This window comes from Hyperolius riggenbachi, chromosome 6 (assembly GCF_040937935.1).
Source record: "Hyperolius riggenbachi isolate aHypRig1 chromosome 6, aHypRig1.pri, whole genome shotgun sequence".
NCBI classification, from domain to species: Eukaryota; Metazoa; Chordata; class Amphibia; order Anura; family Hyperoliidae; genus Hyperolius; species Hyperolius riggenbachi.
Window position 1 is genome coordinate 305,107,970 of NC_090651.1, and position 23,913 is coordinate 305,131,882.

Below are 23,913 nucleotides of genomic sequence, written 5' to 3' on the forward strand. Positions count from 1 at the left end.
CCAAAACCTGCCAAGGACAACCACAGTGCCAGAGGTGCAAGAAGGGGATGGGGAACAGTTTGTTAATGATTACCATTATTTAACGCATCTATAGAAGTTATTATTACCAGCACATGCTCAATAAATAGCTAATTCTGCAGTTGAGGGAGGGCCCCTTGGGGCCCCTCTGGCTCAAGGGCCCCGGTGTGGTCACAACCTCTGCACTCCCTACTGCTTGTGTATTATCTCCCTGGGATTTGCCTGCGGGAAAACGCTGCAGATTCAGCCTGGATTTGGGAATACTGGAAATAGGCCCTTAAACACAGCACTTTCTTCTTCCATGGGAAGCTTTGCACCCTATGCAGAGGAAGTGATTACATTATATTTTGTTTACATTTCCTTATCAGCCACAATTAGAAAAAAAATCCTGGCAGTGCTTTACCTCACCTGTAGGCTTCACAGAAGGTGAAAGAGGAGAGGCATGCTCACTAGATCTTAATTTATAAATATAGCAGCTATGCAAAAAAATGCAATGGCAGCTTTCAGAGCAGATAAACTGTACTTTGGGAACTTGAAATTTGTAAAAAGATTAAATTATGTAGGCATAAAAGCAAATAAAAATGATAACTGTATGGATAACAAAAGTAGGAAAACATGTCTTTATTGAATGCTACATCAGAGTTTAATGCAAAAATGTCTAGCTAAATCTCCCTACTTGCTGTTCCAAGATGTTATTTGTAAGTTTAATTTGTTTGTAAGTTGAGTCAAGTGTATGTTGAAACGCGGATAAATGATTTACTGTGTGACAGTTCTGTATTTGGGCGTTTACTATAAACAATGTTTTTTTAGTTGTTTTTAAGGTGCTTGTTTGAACTTACAACAGTTTATACAACACTGTAACAAGTGACAACAAAAATAAGTAGTAATAACAAAAACAGTCCTGTATTTTTCAAACATGGAGACTTTGTATGTACAAAAAATGATAACTCCAGTCATTTGTAAGTAGGGAACTGTCTATACAAAGGTGGCTTTCTGATCAGGAGATACAGTTACTTCCTGTTAAAGGAGAACTTTGGCAAGAAGGGGAAAATAATAAATAAATGCAAAAAGGGGGAAAGAATTTAATAAATAAACACACTGCAGAATGAGAAGCTAAAACACAGAAGAGAGATCAAGAAATTATTGATATTTGCCAAGTAATTTGTTCATATTGTTTGATCCACAATCAGCCTATACGTAATCATCTTTACTACTGGCAAACATGAAAAAAACAAAACCCTGCAATTATCTATAATGATACTACCTAAAAATGCAATAGGCTAAAAGATGTTTTTTTTTAAAAAAAATAAATATACATATGCACAGAGAGAGATACTGGTTGCTTGGCAGTTGGAATCAGGGCCGGGCCAAGGCATAGGCTGGAGAGGCTCCAGCCTCAGGGCGCAGTGTAGGGGGGGGGGCGCACAATTCATTCAGCTGTCATTCCTAATTGTGTATGAAGCAGAAAGAAATAAGAAAAGGGGATACATAGCAGTAACTGCAGGCCAGAGAACTAGATATTAAGGTGTTGGGGAGGTTGTGGGCCCTGTGGCGCCTCTTAGTCTAATAGCAATCAGTGTGTGATGGCTGGGGTGGCAGGGATAGGGGGGCGCACTTTGGTGTCTCAGCCTTGGGTGCTGGAGGACCTTGTCCCGCCTCTGGTTGGAATCAGCTGTTATTTCCCACAATGCAACAAGGTTCACAGACAGGAAACTGTCAGGGCCATGGTCCTGACATCACAGTGTGGAAGGGGTTTCACCACAATATCAGCCATACAGACCTCCCTGATGATCTATTCGAGAAAAGGTAAAGATTTCTCATGGGAAAGGGGTATCAGCTAATGTTCAATCCTTGGTTACAAATCCTCTTTAAAATGTGCTGTATGTCAATTCTGCAAACAACTGATAAATAAAAGCACTTCTCTGTGTCTAAATCACCTAATAACGATAGTGGAAACACACTGTGGTCAGCATACCTATTACTTCAAGCTGAAGATATTATCTCATGTATGTGAAGTGCCATCTCAAGTTAATAATTAGTCCATTAGGTTCTTTATAAAAAAATTATTAAAAAAAGGATGAAGAGGCGATGAAATGTTTCACCTGCAAGGAGGGGAGAGATTACCAGTAAAATATTTGCATTTCATCTCTATGAGAAGACCACTTCAAAGTGCTACTGATTAGCACATATCGATACTGATAAGCACATTTGATATCACAGCCTAAATGTAGTTACAGCCTTTACCAAAGTAACATCCCCTTCATTAATTTGCATGCAGAATTTAATCCTGCATCAACTTATTTGCATCTCATTGAATATTTGTAGTGATGACCAAGATGCAGTATCAGAAATCTGTGTCATAACGAGTACTTTCACAACATTTTCCCTACCCTTTACGGAAAATACATTGGTCATTTGTCTCTGTCCCCCCCCTCCCACCACCTCTCTGTTTCTTGTTCAAACTGTCTGCGCCAAGCGGATCGCTCAAGTCCAGTCTTATCAGCTGAACGACAGACTGTACACACGCCCGATTTGACGTCCAAACGACGGGTCGTTTGCGTAAGTCCGACGTGTGTATGTACCTTTAGGCTGCAATCTTCACAGGTAGATTTAGCCTGTGACTTCTTCCTTGCAGTCTAAACAGTGGTAATGATGAAATCCAAAAGCGCTTCTGACATTCTCTTGTCCCACCGAGTGGATAGGGACAGCCTCGGCTATTTGTTCTTACAGCATATTGACAGTAGGAAATAGGAGCATGGGATGGACTGTGTGAACCTATGCATGTCTGTTTTATTCTACTGTTTCTGGTCGTAGGTGTACTGATCCAAAAATGGCTCCCCAACCTCATCTCACTGCTACACCCAAAGGCTATTGGCTCTCTCACCTCTGCCTCAGGCCCTGTATGCTAGCATAAAATTACTATTTGCCCATTGTATCACATTCTTTCATATACAGTACCAACAAGGCCAGATTTTTACTTTATGTGCTCTTAGGCAAAGTATCTTGTGGTTCCCCTCTATTGTGCAGCAGTGCCCCTCCCATTCCATGTGCAGCCCTCTCTTCCATTTGTTTCATCCAAGTACAGGAAACCCTTTTTTCATGAACAGCTCCCTTGAGCATTAGTTCCCCTTTTTCATGTGTTGCTCAGAGCTCCGCACTGTCAGCCTCCTGTTTAATATGTAGCAACTCCTCCTTCATGTCCAGGTAATTCCCTTGGGCTGCAACCACCCAAGACCCGAGCCTTTGTGGCCTTTACAGAGACCAGCCCTGTATACCAAACCATATGCATACAAGGCACACAACAGTAGAAATCCTCCCTTCGCATTCCCTTATTAAATACACCCATATGCTTCTGTCCTGATTAATGGAATAAACATGCAACCCAACATTAACTTAATATGCACAAGAGGCTTCGGAGACAGAGGCATAAGGCATTTGTTATGTTTTCTGTACAACACAGAGCACTACAAGCTCAATATTCATTCTAATTGGATTGGGAAGATCCTCCTCCTTTAATTGGCATAAAAATATATCGTCAATGATTTTATTAGATTACGCTTATACTCAATTACCAGTTTTGCAATCCATTGTGAGCATCTCCGCTTATTTAATTCAATAGCGCTGTCTGATTCCAGGAGGGGAGAGAGCCGCGGATACAGACGTGGGGCCTTCGGAGGCAGAGGCTCGATCTGCTTATATCTCTTTGTCAGTCATGCAGAAGAATAGGAGGAAAGAGAAGGCCAGGCCAGTATAGACAGGGCACAATACAGCCCAAATGACTCAATTTCATATAAATCTATCTGGCAAGCAAAGGCACTTTGGATAATTGCTCCTAAAGGAATCAGCAGGTAGCATTTGAATTGGTGGCAGAGTGGCGGAAGGGATCGTTTTATTTTCACAGTACGTTTTACTTCTAAATGGAGACTGAAACAATGTATTGATGTATGCGTTCAGAGGCTCGGGCCCTGGAGGGAAATCAGAGGCCAGCCAAAGCCAGGCTACAATTCCCATTATAATGTGTAAAAGAAAACACTTTCACACAAGGCATGCTTTATGCGTTCGTTTAAAGCACAACTCCAATTTTGTGGCAATAAAAAAACAATCTTCTCCAGGCCAGCTCCATACATTACAAGAGTAAACTTGATCCAGGTCCGTGCACAGCTCTCCTGTGCATATACTACAGAATCCGCAGTGACTGCCTGTCCCTGACAGGAAATACTCAGTGGACCTGAACTCTTGCACAGGGCAGAAGCAAAACATAAAGAAATGCACACTGTGTGTATTTATAGCGTTCAACCTGTCTAATTCTCCCTCATCTGTGACTGATCACCAGTGTAATTTGATCTCTCAGCTGTGTCAGCTGTGTGCCTCAGCAGAGCAGCTAATTTGTAAACACAGGATGTTAACCCTATGTCTGCTTATATGAAAGCAGGAAGTAGACACACTGCAGATGTATTGCAGGATTTGTATCAGCTGTAACAAAGAAATGTTTTTCTTTAAAGGTTATAATGCAGTTGCTTATCTTTTAGAGCGGAGAGGAAGTTCTAATGTCAATCTAACTATAATGACTTGATCAACCCAGGTTTGCAGATAAAGGGATTGGATTGGCACTGCAAACAGAACCTCATCATTCAGTGCCGAAAATGGAATATTACAGTTTGATTTACCTGGTAACTCTGTGGCAGATTTATGCAGACCAATGCAAGGAAAAGTGGAGCAGAACCAGGGCTGGTTTGGGGTGAAAGGGGGCACTGGAAAAAAATAACATGCCCCTTCCCTTCATATAGCGGGATTACGTGTTCTTTGTGTCCCCCCTCAGAGACAGCAGTATTAGATGCCCCCACCCTCCACCCCTGAGATCCTTACCAGGATCCACCAACTATGCTCAGTGAAAACAGTGAACAAGCTTTACCATAAGGTTTCCAAGTATGAAACTTGTGCAAGTGCCACTGAGGCCAAAATAAATGTAAAAGTTATAACTACCTGCTTATCCTTCATGCTATTGGGCACTTGGTAGTCCCTTCTTGTTGCTAGCCTCCCCTTTGTACCGCTGCTGTGACTCCCTCTCACATCTCTGACTGGTTCCAGTCGGAACGGAGCACATGCGCTGTCCATTCCGTGTACACCCTTGTGGATTGAGTTCCTGAACAGCTCTACCTTTAGGAAACATTAGTATCTGCACATGCCCAGTACGGCCCCAGTGGCAGCTGTTACACATAGCCGCGTGGGAGCTTGTATTAAGAGTGCGTGTGCAGTGGGTAGAATGGGGGCTACAGCAGCAGAATGAAGGGGAGGCTGGCCACAAGGAGGGGCACAGAGTGTCTGATAACCTAAAGAATAAGCAGGTAGATATAACTTTTAGATTTATTTTTACTTCAGGTTTTACTTTAAACAATAATAAGAATCAGAACTTAAATATAAAGACTCGGTTATTGTTAATTTCAGTAAGCCGGTCATAACTGGATATTTACGTTTCGAGGTCCTCTGAGGCAGTGCAGAGCGTGACAAGATTAGATGCATAGACTAAACAAAGTGTCTCTACCAATTATTGTAACGTTACATAGTTACATGATTATTTTGGTTGAAAAAAGACATACGTCCATCGAGTTCAACCAGTATAAAGTACAACACCAGCCTGCTCCCTCACATATCCCTGTTGATCCAGAGGAAGGCGAAAAAACCCTTACAAGGCATGGTCCAATTTGCCCCTAAAGGGAGAAATTCCTTCCCGACTCCAGATGGCAATCAGATAAAATCCCTGGATCAACATCATTAGGCATTACCTAGTAATTGTAGCCATGGATGTCTTTCAACGCAAGGAAAGCATCTAAGCCCCCTTTAAATGCAGGTATAGAGTTTACCATGACGACTTCCTGTGGCAATGCATTCCACATCTTAATCACTCTAACTGTAAAGAACCCTTTCCTAAATAAATGGCTAAAACGTTTTTCCTCCATGCGCAGATCATGTCCTCTAGTCCTTTGAGAAGGCCTAGAGACAAAAAGCTCATCCACCAAGCTATTATATTGCCCTCTGATGTATTTATACATGTTAATTAGATCCCCTCTAAGGCGTCTTTTCTCTAGACTAAATAAACCCAGTTTATCTAACCTTTCTCGATAAGTGAGACCTTCCATCCCACGTATCAATTTTGTTGCTCGTCTCTGCACCTGCTCTAAAACTGCAATATCTTTTTTGTAATGTGGTGCCCAGAACTGAATTCCATATTCCAGATGTGGCCATACTAGAGAGTTAAACAGGGGCAATATTATGCTAGCATCTCGAGTTTTTATTTCCCTTTTAATGCATCCGCAAATTTTGTTAACTTTAGCTGCAGCTGCTTGGCATTGAGTACGATTATTTAACTTGTTGTCAATGAGTACTCCTAAGTCCTTCTCCAAGTTTGATGTCCCCAACTGTATCCCATTTATTTTGTATGGTGCTAGACCATTAGTACGTCCAAAATGCATGACTTTACATTTGTCAACGTTTAATTTCATCTGCCATGTATGTGCCCATATAGCCATCCTATCCAGATCCTGTTGCAATATGACACTATCTTCCTGAGAGTTGATGATTCTGCACAATTTTGTATCATCTGCAAAAATAGCAACATTGCTCACTACTGCATCTACTAGGTCATTAATAAATAAATTGAAGAGCACTGGACCCAGAACAGACCCCTGTGGGACCCCACTGCTAACAGTCTCCCATTTTGAGTACGATCCATTGACCACAACTCTTTGTTTTCTGTCCATTAGCCAGTTCCCTATCCGTGAACACAGACTCTTCCCCAGTCCTTGCATCCTCAACTTTTGCACCAGACTTTTGTGGGGAACAGTGTCGAAGGCCTTTGCAAAGTCCAAGTATATCACATCTACAGCATTCCCAATATCCATATTAGCATTTACTACCTCATAAAAGCTGAGCATGTTAGTCAAACAGGACCTGTCTTTAGTAAACCCATGTTGATGCTGAGAAATAAGATTATTTTCTACTATGAAGTCATGTATAGTATCTCTTAGTAACCCCTCAAATAGTTTGCATACAACTGATGTTAAGCTTACAGGTCTATAATTTCCTGGATCTGATTTTTTGCCCTTCTTAAATAATGGGAAAGCGTGGGCTGTACGCCAATCCACTGGGACTCTGCCAGTTGCAAGAGAGTCACAAAAGATAAGATAAAGGGGTTTATCTATAACTGAACTTAATTCCCTTAGGACCCGAGGATGCATGCCATCCGGGCCAGGTGCCTTGTCTATTCTTAATTTATTTAGTCTTGCCTTCACTTCTTCCTGCGTTAAGTATTTAATATTACAGTTAGAAGATTGAGACTCTTCCGCCTCTGTAGTTTGCAACAGTGCTGTTTCTTTTGTGAAGACAGAAGCAAAGAAAGCATTTAATAACTCTGCCTTACCTTGGTCATCCACCATTGAGTTCCCACCCTCATCCTTTAGAAGTCCTATACAGTCAACCTTTCTTTTTTTAGAGTTGATGTACTTGTAAAACTTTTTTGGGTTAGATTTGATATCCTTAGCGATTTGTTTTTCAGCTTCAATCTTTGCCTGCCTAATTTCTTTTTTACAATTTTTATTGCACTCCTTATAATTGCTTAGTGCAGCCTCGGTCCCCTCCCGTTTTAAGACCTTATAGGCATTCTTTTTCCTCTTCATTTTATCTTTAACCTTTCTATTCATCCATAGAGGCCTTTTTTTATTCCTAGACATTTTGTTTCCATATGGGATATACATACTACAATATTGATTGAGTATAAGTTTAAAAGCTTGCCATTTCCCTTCAGTGTCTTCCCCTTGTAGTACATTATCCCAGTTCACCAAACTTAGTGCCTGCCTAATTTGATTGAACTTTCCTTTTCTAAAATTCATAGTTTTAGTGGTCCCGCTGCCCCGTGGCCTATCAGTCACCAGATCAAACGTTATCATGTTGTGATCACTATTTCCCAAATGTTCTTGAACCTGCACATTTGATACATTATCTGGTCTATTAGAAATGATCAGATCCAGTAACGCATTCCCCCTAGTTGGTTCTGTTACCATTTAAGTCAAGTAATTGTCCTGTAGTGCTGCCAGAAATCTGCTGCTTTTACCAGAATGGGTAGCCTCAATACTCCAGTCAATGTCTGGAAAGTTGAAGTCGCCCATAATTATGACCTCATTTTTACTTGCAGCTTTTTCAATCTGCTGTAGTAATCGCAGTTCTGCAGCTTCATTAATAAGAGGTGGCCTGTAGCATACCCCAATAAGCAATTGGCAACTTTTATTTCCACCATGAATATTTACCCAAACGGACTCCACATCTTCGCAATCTTCCTCCATCTCATCGTTGAGGACAGCTGTAAGAGAATTCCTAACAAAGAGACAAACCCCTCCACCTTTTTTCCCTGTTCTATCCCTCCTAAACACATTGTATCCTTTTAAATTAGCTATCCAGTCATGGCTTTCATCCATCCATGTCTCGGTTATTCCCACAATGTCATAGCCTTTGTCATTCAGAATGAACTCTAGTTCGTCTATTTTATTTGCAAGGCTCCGAGCATTGGTTACCATGCACTTTATATTTTTACCACCACATTTACAAATTTTGTTTACATGAAATGGGCTACTTGAATTTTTACCAACCTCCTTAACCTTTTCGGGACCATGTGCATGAGATCCTACGCCGCACTTGTGGCTGTTCTAGCCTGATGCGGCGTAGGATCTACGCCGGCCCGCAATTTCCGCTGCCGACGCGATCGTGCGCACCCGGAGGGGGAGATTAAGCTGTCATATGACAGCCGACATCTCCCCCAAGTGATCAGCAGCCATCGCGTATGGCTGCTGATCACACGATCACTACGATCGCCGTCGGATCGTAGTGGTCAGTTTGACAGCTGCGGCGGCAGGGGGGAAAGAAGAGGATCCACTCACCTCCCTGCCGTTCCAGCGACGATCGGCGCCCCCCTCCGCTCTGGCCGGCATCTCCGCTTCATCTGACGTCAGCGCCGGGTCCCGGCTTGATGACGTCATCAAGCCGCGACCCGGAACTGCTCGTCAGACAGAACGGAGATGCCGGCCGGAGAAGAGGGTCCCGTATGGCTCATCGCTGGAGCCTGGAAGGTAAGTGAAGGCTGCTGGCAGAAGGGGGGGGGGCCCAGGCCACCAAGGAGGGACACAATGCCAGGCAGCCACACACGGGATCCGGCCGCCTGACCCCCCCAAACGTGCGCACCCCCTTCCCGCGCAAAATGCCTGGTCCTTAAGGGGGGGTAGGTGGCCGGTCCCGAAAAGGTTAATCTTTACACTGTCCCCACCCCCCTCTCCACCCTCCATAATGTTAGGCTCCCACTGTCTTTTTACCTTATCTTGTCTACGTATTGAGACTTTATCCTCCCGCCTCCCCCCAGATCCTAGTTTAAAATCTCCTCCAACCGTTTAGCCATCTTCTCCCCCAATGCAGCTGCACCCTCCCCATTAAGGTGCAGCCCATCCCTGCTGTAGAACCTGTAGCCGACTGAAAAGTCTGCCCAGTTCTCCAGGAACCCAAACCCTGGTGGCAATAAGGCTGGGATCACATAAGACATAGCGTGAAAAGGTAGTGTTTTAGGAACATGCGTTTGCGTTTTTGTATTGAGTTTTTATTGCGTTTCTGTTTTGTTTTTTTGCGCTAATGCGTTTTACATGCGTTTTGTGTGCGTTCAATTGTATTTGCGGTTCGCCAATAGAAAACGCATATGCGTTTTTGAATTTAAATATATGCAAATCATTAGGAAGACAACAGGAAGCGGAAAGACGTCAGAGATCTATATTTTTTAATTAAAAACGCATGCAAGACGCATGCAAAATGCAATGCATATGAGTTACCATAGACTTTCATTATGTGCGTTTTGGCAGCCAGCCTGCATATTATGCAACACTACCAGTGTCTGCAGAATGCTTACTGTAAATCGCAAGTGCAACGCTGGTACTTCTGCGTCCCATAGACTAACATTGCTGCATAAAATGCAGCGTTTCCCGCTCCGCAAGCGTTTCTGGCATGTGTGCACCCAGCCCTAAGCATGAGCAATTGAGGCAGTACCAAACTGGGCATAACTACAGATGTAACAACTGCTCCACGGGCCATCCATCTGCCAATGCTCTTGCTAACCCCCCCCCCCCCATAATTGTTTTACATTTTCCATCCTGTCCAAATTATACTTTTGATTGATTTTTAGTCAACATCGATCAAATATCAATCGATCTGACATTTTGGTGAATTGATTCCCAGCAGATGAATTGTATCTTACTTGATGTACAGTTCCAATCAATTTTTTCTGGCCTTTCAATTATTTTATTCATGATTGGGGAAAAACTTAACTTGGGTGTGTAGTGCATTGGTCGGATTTTTTAATTGTTACAATCAGTCAGGAAATTTGATTGCTATTCTTGAATTCAACAGATATTTAAAAAAATTGTATGGTGTGTGGCCACTTTAAGGGTTAAAGTGGACCTGACCTCAGAACTTCCTCTCTGCTCTAAAAGATACACAACAGGATAATAACCTTTAAAGAAAAAACATGTATTGTTATAGCTGATAGAAATTCTACAATACTTCTGCACTGTTTCTACTTCCTGATTCATGGAAGCAGACATATGTTAACAGCCAGTGCTTTCAAGTAAGCTTATCTACCATTTCTGCCATTGGCAGTCATGTGACACAGGGAGAGATCAAATTACAATTAGTGAGTAGACACAAATGAGTGGGAATTAATAAACAGGCTAAACCAGGCATGGGCAAACTTGGCCCACCAGCTGTTAAGGAACTACAAGTCCCACATTGCATTGCAGGAGTCTGACAGCCACAGTCATGACTCATAAAGGCAAATGCATTGTGGGACTTGTAGTTCCACAACAGCTGGAGGGCCGAGTTTGCCCATGCCTGGGCTAAACTCTCTAAATACATACAGGGTGTATTTCTCTATGTTTTTCTTCTGTCCTGTTCAATAGTTCAGGTCCACGTTAATACAGTAAATAAATAAATTGTGAAGAATAAGTTAGATGCGCCCTTAAAGCCAATGGGTACCGGATTCAAAAAGAAAAAGTCAGATACTCACCTAAGGAGAGGGAAGGCTCGGTCCTAATGAGCCTTCCCTCTCCTCTCCCGGTGCCCTCGGTGCTGCGCTGGCTCCCCCGTTCGTGTCCGCCGCCGCAAGGACTTCGGAGGTCTTCGGGAGCACTCGGGCTTCCGAAGACGGGCCGCTCCATACTTCGTACACGCGAGTGCGTCATAGAGGGCGCTCGCGCATGCGTAGTATGGAGTGGCCGCGTCATCGGGAGCCCGAGTGCTCCCGAAGGCTTCCGAAAGCTCCCGAAGGCATGCGGAAGTGGCAGTATTTGACCGAACAGTTCGAATACTGCCACGGGGGATCCTGCGCGGGACCGGGCACCGGGAGAGGAGGGGGAAGGCTCATTAGGACCGAGCCTTTCCTCTCCTTAGGTGAGTATCTGACTTTTTCTTTTTGAATCTGGTAAACATTCACTTTAAAGGGAAGAAACTACATCTTGTCCAGGACCCTGTAGATTTTACTTATAAAGTAGCTCAGTTAGGCTGCATGTGATTTATTGGGTTTCATTGCTGTATCCGCGCACATGGGCTGTCACCATGGCAAAAGCAGCGATCAATCACAGGCTATTTTAGATGGCAGTATAGCCTGACCGTTAGGCATGCCCTGCGTGGCTTCATGCTTATGGAAGGTGTGTAGTACAACAGATGTTAAGACTGTGAGATTAGCGCCACGAATAAACGGAACCAAGAGCCATATGTGCTCCAGAAGAAGTAACCGCAAACTGCAGCTCTATATATTCCACAACATCAGGCTTCAACCAATTAAAATACAGATAATTAACCCCACCCAGTTATACTCATAATGAAGCAGATGTCGGGGAGATAATGATGTTGATCTATATGTTCTGGCGAGGAAAAAAATACCTTCCTTTTTTCCTGCAATAAAAGAAACAGATCAGATGTAATAAAAGGAGTCAAACGGACTCCATCTATCATTTCCTTACCGCAGATTAGAACTTAAAAGTGTACCAGAGGCGACATGAGACATTACGAGATAAACATGTGTATGTACAGTGAGAAACATATTAATCACCAGGCTGTTTTACTTGTTTTATTTTGCTGCCTGAAAGAGTTAATTTCTAGGCACGGACAGCTTCTGTCTTGTCGGTACCTTGTTGGGAATATAGTACATCACTGATAAGCTAATTACAGCCATAAAAGTTTTGCTGGGAGAATACAACTTCTGAGAGCAGGGGGGAGATAAAATACATGAACTAGTGACATTTTTCTAACTCTGGGACACTTAATAGGCTGCCACTGATTAGAGACAGTAAAACATTCAACCTACTTTGTAAATGTTTTATCATAAAAGAAAACGATGAGATATTTAAACAAGTCATTTTTAGGAATAGGATGATGAATGTACAGTAATTGTTTATCTCATCAGTTTATGTCACTTTAACTACCTAAAGACCGCCTAACGCCAATTGGCGTCAAGTCCTGGGGCCGGCTACTGCAGGAGATCATGCGCAGTCTGCGTGTGCATCTCCTGTTGGTAGGCGGAGCTCAGCCTACGAGCGGTGATCGTCGCTCTTGAGACTGTTAGATGGCGAAACCGCCATCTTTTTACTAAGTACAGCGCTGCGATCCACTGCAGCGCTGTACTGGGGACAGCCGTGTGACACGGCCATCCCCCTGTGGCACAAGAGAGCGATCGGCTGTCACAGGCTGAAGCCTACGACAGCCGATCGCTATGATCGACTGGTGAGGGGTGGGAGGGTTTCAGAGGGGGGGGGGGGACAAAAAGTTTCTTTATTTAAAAAAAATTACAATAAATATTTGCAAAAAAATACATAAATAAACAACTGGGGGGCGATCAGACCCCACCAACAGAGAGCTCTGTTGGTGGGGAGAAAAGGGAATCACTAGTGTGCTGTGTTGTGCGGCCCTGCAGCTTGGCCTTAAAGCTGCAGTGGTCCATTTCACTAAAAATGGCCTGGTCTTTAGGGGGGTTTAGCACTGTGGTCCTCAAGAGGTTAACGGAAACCTAAATCAAACTGAAAAAGAAGAGTTTCCTTTAAATTGGGAAGGTGTGTGACTGTAATGTGCAATGTTTCCATGTTCTCTCTGGTTTACAAAAATATGATCCAATGGGCCTAATTTACCAAATCAATTAAAAGAATAAGATTCCCTATCCAGAAGTATATTGTGCAATTTCCAGGTAAAACAAGACTCTCGCCTCCTCAGTTAATCATAAGTGCTGATATTAGACTTAATTATCCTTGTCTAAATTCTAATGAGGAACAAAATATAACCTAACAGGCAAATTTCCACTGTCTCAGGAAAATAACTGAGTTTATCAAAGCTCAATTAGCTGGTGTCTGCAGAAAGAGGGACTTTGCCGAATGTCACGTAAAGCAGACCTGAACTCAGAACTTCATCTGTGCTCTAAAAGATACGCAACAGCAACAGCATAATAACACCGGTCTTCTAGAGTGCACTGAGAGGAGAAGTCTGCATAACTTAATAGCCTAAGCAAATCATCACTAGGAAGGCGTGGCTACAAACAAATATACTGCAATATACTGTGTATAGATATAGGAAGTGTTTTTGATGCTGAAACCAGCAATTCAATGAACTACAGGTAGTTCCCGACTTACGAACGCCCGACTTACGAACGACCTGCCAATACGAACGGCATGGATTCTGTGTTTCCATGGGAACAAGTAAAAACTTTTTTTTTTCAAATTGGACTTGAAGTTTTTGAGAAAATCGATTTTTAAAAAATTCAAAGAAAAAATGACTTTTAACCTTGTATAAGCAGGTACAGAGGGCAGAGGTGACACAGAGGGGGACGCTGGAGGGACAGGGGGCACACAGGAGGTACAGGGGACAGAGATAGCACAGTGTTCATCTTAAGAACCGATTCAGATGAAGAACGAACCTAAAGTCCCTATCTCGTTCGTTAACCGGGGATTACCTGTACACAGAATTCTTTCCATCAAAGGCACTGCCTCCCCTCCTCCCCAACATGACTGAGCATGTGCAAACAGTCTAACGCGGCTTAGCCTCCTATAACGTACTGCTTGCAGCACTTTGCTGCGTTACAATGTAACGCAACGTGGGCAGTGTGAACAGCCCACTTGTGTTACATTGCTGTGCGTTGGGGGAGCGTTACAGGCTGCACTAACGTGCGCCTGTAACGTCCCTGTGTGCAAGAAGCCTAAAGGTGCACCTACTTTTTAAGAGCTCATCAGCATACTCTCAGGTTGTATGTGTGAATGAGTGCAGAGAGATTGTGTATGCTATATGTATCCTTATTTTTATATTAACTGATTAATAAAGAGATAATATAATTCCTGTGGAAATTGCCAGCGCTCCTCACATTATTTGTTATAAGACTTTTTGCGCGCAGTTGGGGTTAGGGGTACCCCAACACAGGCTAATAGAGGAGGATTCTTCTTACTCTTTTTTCTGTCTGGTGAGGTTGTTATCCATAAATTATCCATAAATTGATCAATGATATCAAATACGTAGATCAATGAAGAAGAAGAACGGCACAGCTGGGTGTGTGGGTGCTGGGCTCCAAGGCCATCCAATACAAGAAATCGATGAAGGAGTCCGCACACAGACCTTTGCAGGAACAAAGTAAGCAGTTTATTGTCCCCTTACACCGCAAGCAATATTACATCTGACCCAAAGGCCGACGATCGTTTCAGGGCCACCAGGGGTCCCCTTTATCAAGGCATAGGGCAGAAAAACATGTAGGTACATGTATGCACATGTTTTTCTGCCCTATGTCTTGATAAAGGGGACCCCTGGTGACCCCTCGAAACGATCGTCAGCCTTTGGGTCAGATGTAATATTGCTTGTGGTCAGTGGCGTAGCTATGGTGCTGTGGGCCCTGATGCAAGTTTTACAATGGGGCCCCCCAAGCACTCTATACATAACAATTTCCACTGCACACCAAAACCTGCTAATGGCAACTACAGTGTCAGAGGGGCAAGAAGGGGATGGGGAGCAGCTTGTTAATGATTACCACTATTCAAAGTATCTATAAAAGTGATTATTATGAGCACAGGCCAATAGAGAGCTAATACTGTAGTTGAGGAAGGGCCGTTCGGGGCCCCTCTGGGCCAAGGGCCCCGAAGCGGTCGCTACCTCTGCACCCCCTATTGCTACGCCCCTGCTTGTGGTGTAAAGGGACAATAAATTGCTCACTTTGTTCCTGCACAAGTCTGTGTGCGGACTCCTTCATCGATTTCTTATACAACAAATACTGACACTGGAACAAAATACAGAACTGGTGGTTACAATGACAGATGTAACATGATGAATAAAATGTATAATAGAGTGCAAGCTATGAAATGAACAACAAAATGCAATTTCTAGTTACGCCCCTGGCACAGTGCCTCTTTAGGTTATCTAGTAAGGAGTAAAACTGAACGGTAATTGGCCTAATATATATAAAAAACATAAGATCCGTCATCATATCCATCTATCCACTGCTCTTCAATGCTGAAAACTGACCAGTTTTAGTGTGAGCTGAGCCTACCATAGATGCACTTTGGATTAAACATTTTTATTACGGTACATAATACAGACAAATAATAAAAAAGAACTCAAATTTAAAGCAGTAAACATTGAAAGGAAAATTAAACTGACTGAAAAACTGGTATAGTTTCCATCTGATTGCGTCCGCTGAGCAAATAATGTTCAGTGAATGAGACATAATGTAAACAAGCAACAACATACATTTTCTGTTCCTTATTCACTTACAGCCACGTTTAGCTGACTAATAAATACAGCAGACATTAGCATCACTAGAACAAAACACTGATTGTCTTTATAGAAGCGGCTTTGGATTAGCCCTAATGAACACCCTATGTAATGCACAAAGACTTCTGCAGACCCTCTCTGATTAATCAGCAGTCTCTGGGCAGCGGGGTGCTTAGCAATATTTATCAGCCATATCTGCAAGCTTGGAATGTGTCTTATGCGAGATGCTTCCGAGGAGTCATGGTTACCAATCCACCAGCGGCTCACTTAATATGCTCCACAGCTTAGCATGCCAGACTTTTTTTTTGTGAAAATCTTTTTCTGGACCCCATCACTTGGAAATCCCACCCTCTGCTGAAGACCATATGGAGCGGTGTCATCCCAGCAGGAAGCCCACACTCGTAAGAATTGTACATGAAATAGAAGTTGTAAGAATAAAGATGTTCAACGAGTTCCTGATCCTCGGGAATGATGCTTCAGGTAACCGATAGCGAAAATACACAGACAAGATTCCAGACTTGTCAGGCTGGGTCCCCATCTGCAGCTGGACCACGAATGGCCAATAGGAGTGGTCAATGTAGTGTCTGCTCTAATGGTCTGCTGTTGTCTGGCTGGAGCCTGGGGCAGATGCATTTCAACCATAGTGTACTCCCCAGAATTTTTTTCTAGCCGGGTGGCATGAAAAAGTAGCCGGGTCGGGCGCAATGGGGGAATGCAGGAGAGGAGCAACTCTGCTTACAACACAGGAGGAGAATGAGGAAATGATAGCCGGCTGCTCACCAAAATTAGCTGGGTGGAGCACCCGGCTAAAAGAGTCTGGGGAGAACACTGGGCTTTATGGGAAGTGCATCCACTTGTCTGGGAAAATCCCGGATGACACAGAAGTGAGGTCTGCTTACCGAATCCATTCCCACTTATTAGTCTGCAACAGATCTATTGGATCTGTTGCAGACTAATAAGTGGGAATGGATTCTGTTTATAAAACTAAGATTCTTCTTGGCCAATGTAATAGTGAACATTAAAGATCCCATTAGCAACTGTTATATTGGCTTTTGATAGCTGGTGTATTATTATTATTTATTGTATTTATAAAGCATCAACATATTACGCAAGTGCTGGACAATAAATAGGGATACATACAATGTTAATAAGGGGGATGTCAGACAGAGAGGCAGCACACAGTTATACAACATAGCACAAAGTTATATACACAAACAAGGTATAAGAAACATAATAATGCGATTTTACAGACCCCAGCAATTAAAGTCCAAGGTAGTCCATGGGAAGGGTGTCATTGGTGAGGTCGCAAGATCAAGATCGGATTGTGATGATGTCAATACTGTGGAGATTAGAGTGTATCAGTACAGTTAAAGCCCTTCCAGCTGCTCTTTTTAATCATGTGATTAAGCTGTTACCCAGAGAGTCATTAAGGCCTCTTTCACAGTGCGATGTTAAAGTCGCACGTTAGAAAATGTTTTAACGTGGACTAACGCAGAGCAATATTAAGTCTGTGCAACATTCATAGTGCACACGTTGCGTTGTGTGTAACGTGTAGCAATATTTAGAAAGTGCTGCATGCTGTGCGTTTAGCAATAAATCTGCTGCGTTGTGTGTGTTGCACATGCTCAGTAGTGTTTTAAATGTAACGCATGCGCCGTTTTCGTTCCATCACGAAAACGGCGCACCAAATGCAGGGCTAAAGAATGTACTATAACGTCCAAGTTATAGTCTTTCAATGCTTTGCATTAGGGGCACGTTATGCGACCTTAACATCGCATCAAACGCAACGTCCCACTGTGAAAGAGGCCTTAAAGCGCACCTGAACTCAGAACTTCCTCTCTGCTCTAACAGATACACAGCAGCAATAGTAATGATACAAATCCTGCAATAAATCTGCAGTGTGTCTACTTCCTGCTCTCATGGAAGCAGACATATTGTTAGCATCCTGTGTTTACAAATTAGCTGCTCTGCTGTGGCAGAGGAGATTCCTGAGCTGAGACAGCAGAGAGATCAAATTACGGTGGTGATTAGTCATAGATGAGGGGGAATTAGATAAGCTAAACTCTCTAAATACATAGAGGGTGCACTTCTCTGTTTTTCCTCTGTCATGTGCAATAGTTCAGGTCCCCTTTAAATTCACTGGGTCTACAATCTCATACTCAGGATGGGAATCCAGCCCTGTTAAGAAGGTTCAGCAGAGGAAGTAGTAGACAAAGCAGCTCAACAAATCTATCCTACCACAGACACTAATTGTACAGTTGTATTCTGCTATCATAAAGGCAATCTTCACATCTTCAATGACAATATACCAGAGAAGGTGAAACTGCAACGCATCATCAGAACAGCAGAGGAGATGATTGGCTACAGTCTTCTCTTCCTACAGAACAACAACAGGTGCAAAAATAGAACCAACAAGATTGCCACAGATTCCTCAGCCTGCCGACTCCATTTTCCGGCTCCTTGCTTCTGAAGCGAGACAAAGAGCTTTCACTACAAGAACTCCAAGGCGCAGAGATAGAGTTTCTGTTACTGGGGGACTACACCAACTTCCCCCTGCACTAACAGTAATGCTACAAATGCCGGAATATAAGGAAGGACACCATAGAGTTGCAGCCACTGTTAGTGTTGGTGCACACCAAGAGTGGTTCTGAGAGTTTTTTAAAACTCTTGGGGAAAGAAAACCACTTGGCTAATGAAAGTGAATGGGCTGGTGCACACCAGAGCGGCTCTTTTTTTCCCCCACACACAAACTCGGGTCCTGCAGCACTTTTGAGATTTCTGAGGCGTTTCTGCCTCAATGTAAAGTATAGGAAAGTGGAAAACTGCACTGAAAAACGCTATATATCAGAGCGGTTGCCAAGAGTTTTTGTTACGGTAGCTGTTCAGATACAGCTGTACTGTAACAAAATATAAAAACCGCTACACAAAAACGCTCCAAAAAAACGCTACGCATGTTTCAAAAATCTCTCTAAACTTGCCTAGAATCGCTCTGAAAGACCTCTTCAACAACTGCTAGCATTTGCGTATCTGCTGTGCTGGAGGTTTTTGGTGTGCACCAGCCCTTCTCCAGATACCACTGAGAACCATTGTAAGGCCTCTTGCACACTGCAAGTGATTCAGATTCAGATTCCACTTTTTAATCAGTTATTACATCCGATTCAGATTACGATTTGCAGTTTGCTCCCTGCACACTGCAAATCGGAATCTGAATCGGATGTAAAAACTGATTAAAAAGCGGAATCTGAATCGGAATCACTTGCAGTGTGCAAGAGGCCTAAGAGTGCGTACAGTCGTACACACATCCAGTTTTTTTATTAGCCACTCACTGATGTATTTTATCACCTCCATGTAATATGAGACAGACTTTGAATACTAATGACAGATTGTGTAGATCAGCTTTCATACTACATGAAAGTGGTGAAGTTGGCCAATCAAAATTGGATGTGTGTACCAGGCTTTATCACTAGTTTGTGTTGGCAAATCAAATTGCATGCCAGAGTGAATGCACATTTTTTTGTCCTGATTGCATACAATGCAATGCCCTTCTGGGACATGGTAATTCGCATTGGCTTGCTATGCCCATAATTATTTGGAAAGAAATTGACAAGATTCTTGGATGTCCCTCACATCATCCTCTGCACATATCCTTTTTTGGTTCCGGTTAGCAAATCTCTCAGTATAGGCCGTGACACCCTAAATAACGTTTTGCAGGTCGTTTTCTTTTTCTTTTTTTTTTAAACGCCTCCAATGACTTACATTAAAATCATGGAAAAATTGCGGCAAAATTTTAAAAAACGAAAACGACCCACAAAACGTTCTTTGGTGTGTCAGGGCCCTATGATATACTGAAGAACACGAGCCATGAAAATCCTCTGTCTCTAAAGGTTCCCATTAACGGTACAATTTTTTGATCAGATGCAATCTTTTGATGCAATTTTTTACAAAGTAATAGGAAGGTAATAATCGATTTTTCCCATTAAGTGGATGCGAGATAAACTTTTACTCATTGCATAATAGACTTCCTTTCACATAGTTTATAGGGCATTCCTCAAGCGAAATACTTTTTTTTGTTTTGTTTTAATACTCTAATTTCCTGTAAACTAAACAAGCCTCGCCCACAGCTTTTTAGAGTGCCTTGGCACGGTAGCAAAGGGCTTATGGGAGCTCAGTCTGGGCAGGAGGAGGAGGAGGTTAGCCAGAGATTTCAGAGGCAGAGGGGAGGAGGGAGGAGGAGAGGGGACTGAATTTGTCACATTACACACAGGAAAACTGATAGCATCTCCAGCCCTCAGCCTGTGACAAAACAGAACATGGCTGCCCTCATTGTATCACAGGAATAAATAATCATAAACCATTGAAGCTGTTTGCAGCTAGATTTGCTGTGTAAACTATCTAAACTTAAGATAAGATATATAGACAAGTTACTTGTTATAGTTAGTTTTTCATCTCGGATGAGCTTTAAAGGGAACCTTAACTGAACGGGGGGTAAAGAGTTTCAATTACCTGGGGCTTTTACCAGCCTCCTGCAGCAGTCCTGTGCCCTCGGAGCCGCTCTGGAATGCTCCGGTCCCCCGCTGTCACTTAGTTTCGTTTTTGACGACTCACCAGTCGGCAGGCCGCCATGCATATTATTGGACGCATTCCCTACTGCAATTAGCGCTGTTGCAGACCGCAACGCATACAAAAATATGCGTTGCCACATACCGCACGCGTAGATATGTGGCAACGCGTTGTACACGTTGCGGTCCGCAACAGCGCTAATTGCAGTAGGGAATGCGTCCAATAATACGCATGGCGGCCGGCCGACTGGTGAGTCGTCAAAAACAAAACTAAGTGACAGCGGGGGACCGGAGGATTCCAGAGCGGCTCCGAGGGCACAGGACTGCTGCAGGGGGCTGGTAATAGCCCCAGGTAATTAAAACTCTTTACCCCCCTTTCAGTTAAGGTTCCCTTTAAATGACACTGAAGCAAAAAAAAAAAAAAAAAAATTATGATATAATCAATTGGTTGCCTAGTACGGATAATTAATAGAACATTAGTAGCAAAGAAAATAGTCTTATATCTTTATTTTCAGTTATATAGTTGTTTTTATGACATAGCATCATTCTTTAATATTTGCAGTTTACACACTACACTCAGCATTCTAAATGATTTCACAGAGTAGGCTAATGAACTTTTGAACTTTCCTCTGCAGAAAAAAAAACAAAATACAGTGACAGACACTTGAGATAATAAGCTTCAGAAGACAGAGCTCTCTGAGACTTTGAACGTGAGGGAGCTCAGATAAGCTCTTTTGCATAGGTAATAACTGAGTTTTTTAACTCTTCCTGTACTGGAAACAATATTAGACTCATATCTCTGCTGGTAATGTTTTGTTTCTTAGATGTACTACACGTCCAAATCATTATTATATCATAAGTTTATTTTCACTTTTTTTTATTTTCACAGATTCCCTATAAACAGATCGATTACGGCACTCTCCATCTTAAATATTGATTGTAAAATCCAACTTATATTTTCTGATCCAACCGACTATAGAATCGTTTTATATCGATTTTTGCCACACTCTGCACAGTTTTCTGTACAATGTGTTGAAAGGTCGCATCTGATGACCCCTCACACCCCTCACAACCGCATAGTGACGCCACTGAAACCGGGAAGACAGGGTGGCGCCTACAACATCTGAGGCAATGGGCAACTGCCCAGTTTGCTTGAATGTAAGTGCCAGCACTGCTCATATAGACATCTAGGATTCTGCTGCAAGCAGTTTTTGATCACAAAATCCCCCACGAGCCACCAAGTGCCTGAAAAGCATGGATTCTGGCAGAACCTTGGTGGGTTGGACTTTGACATATAAATAGGACAATAGAATTTCCAGCCAAACATTAGTAAACCTTTCGTTTAACAATTTCAAATAACGTTGATCCAACATATATCTATAGTGCCAATGTCACTGCTGACATACCAATCCCAGAATGGCCTTCAGTGCCTGTTCGTGCAAAGGTATTGAAAAAAATGCTTCAGCATGCTTGTATAAGCCGGGATCTGATACATTCTGAAATGCGTATACCTGGACAAATATTTTAATACCCAGCATTTTTTAACGTTTGTACTCTCCCTGACCATAACCATTATAAATGCCAAATTTTAATATATTACTCAGAATAGGCATTATCGAACTAGTACAGATCCCCCACTGCCACCATCAACACTACCACCACACTGCTTTTGCAAACATTTGGAAGCATTACATAGTTACATAGTTATTTTGGTTGAAAAAAGACATACGTCCATCGAGTTCAACCAGTATAAAGTACAACACCAGCCTGCTCCCTCACATATCCCTGTTGATCCAGAGGAAGGCGAAAAAACCCTTACAAGGCATGGTCCAATTAGCCCCTAAAGGGAAAAATTCCTTCCCGACTCCAGATGGCAATCAGATAAAATCCCTGGATCAACATCATTAGGCATTACCTAGTAATTGTAGCCATGGATGTCTTTCAACGCAAGGAAAGCATCTAAGCCCCCTTTAAATGCAGGTATAGAGTTTGCCATAACGACTTCCTGTGGCAATGCATTCCACATCTTAATCACTCTTACTGTAAAGAACCCTTTCCTAAATAAATGGCTAAAACATTTTTCCTCCATGCGCAGATCATGTCCTCTAGTCCTTTGAGAAGGCCTAGGGACAAAAAGCTCATCCGCCAAGGTATTATATTGCCCTCTGATGTATTTATACATGTTAATTAGATCCCCTCTAAGGCGTCTTTTCTCTAGACTAAATAAACCCAGTTTATCTAACCTTTCTCGATAAGTGAGACCTTCCATCCCACACATCAATTTTGTTGCTCGTCTCTGCACCTGCTCTAAAACTGCAATATCTTTTTTGTAATGTGGTGCCCAGAACTGAATTCCATATTCCAGATGTGGCCTTACTAGAGAGTTAAACAGGGGCAATATTATGCTAGCATCTCGGGTTTTTATTTCCCTTTTAATGCATCCCAAAATTTTGTTAGCTTTAGCTGCAGCTGCTTGGCATTGAGTACGATTATTTAACTTGTTGTCAATGAGTACTCCTAAGTCCTTCTCCAAGTTTGATGTCCCCAACTGTATCCCATTTATTTTGTATGGTGCTAGACCATTAGTACGTCCAAAATGCATGACCTTACATTTGTCAACATTGAATTTCATCTGCCATGTATGTGCCCATATAGCCATCCTATCCAGATCCTGTTGCAATATGACACTATCTTCCTGAGAGTTAATGATTCTGCACAATTTTGTATCATCTGCATTGTATCTTACCATTAGCAAATACTAAGCAAAGGAGACCAGAACGGTAGTAAACTGCACAAGAGTTCAAGTTGCATTTAGTTGGCAATATAATTCGGAAACTTAGAACATTTCCATCTCATTCATCATCTCTAAACAATTTGGGCTGGTTCACACTGCAAAAGCTTTTCTAAGCGCTTTGTGATTTTAAAGCTCTTGCTAATGTTATCCTATGTGTGTGTTCTCACTGGAGCGATGTGATTTAGTAAAATTCCACCATAGCAATGCATTAGCAAGAGCTTTTAAAATCTCTAGCGCTGAAAAAGCTCTTGTAGTGTGAATCAGCCCTTACTGTTTTTTATTTTGCCATTGTTTTCATGAACTGCGTTTCCCACTTTGCATAAAAACAAATTGCACTCAAGTCAGTGAAGGTAGCCAAAAAACTTTTCAATGAGTTCTTTTGGGGGCCTCAAATGAACCCTTGACTGTGTCTCAACTTTACTGTCTGTTCTCATTACATTACATTACGCAGTGACAGTAGTGCGTCACCATTCAATCAAGGACAAACAATGGCACACTGCAGTATCAGACTGGTAGGTGGTAAAGCTTAGGAGAGGGTGTAGCAATAGGTCTTGTGCTGGTAATGATCACTCCTATAGATGCTTTGAATAGTGGTAATCATTACCCCCATCCTCCACTTGCACCTCTATTACTGTGTCAGTCCTTTGCAGGCTTTGGTGCACCATATCAGTTGTTATGTATTCAATGCTTGGGGGAGGGTAATGTAAAACTTGCACTGGGGCC

At 42.6% G+C, this 23,913-nt stretch overlaps 1 protein-coding gene across 3 annotated transcripts in view; it reads right to left on the bottom strand.

Annotated features, from left to right (window-relative positions):
* The window catches only part of LOC137522827 (synaptotagmin-1-like), a 304,083-nt gene that overhangs the window by 276,761 nt on the left and 3,409 nt on the right, over positions 1-23,913 (bottom strand). The window contains exon 1 of one of the 3 annotated variants that reach the window (XM_068242938.1): positions 17,090-17,110. The exons of the other annotated variants lie outside the window; for them this stretch is intronic. The gene's annotated coding sequence lies outside the window, so the exon portion shown is untranslated. Of the gene's footprint in view, positions 1-17,089; positions 17,111-23,913 lie in introns of those variants that run through there. 3 annotated transcript variants of the gene reach the window in all.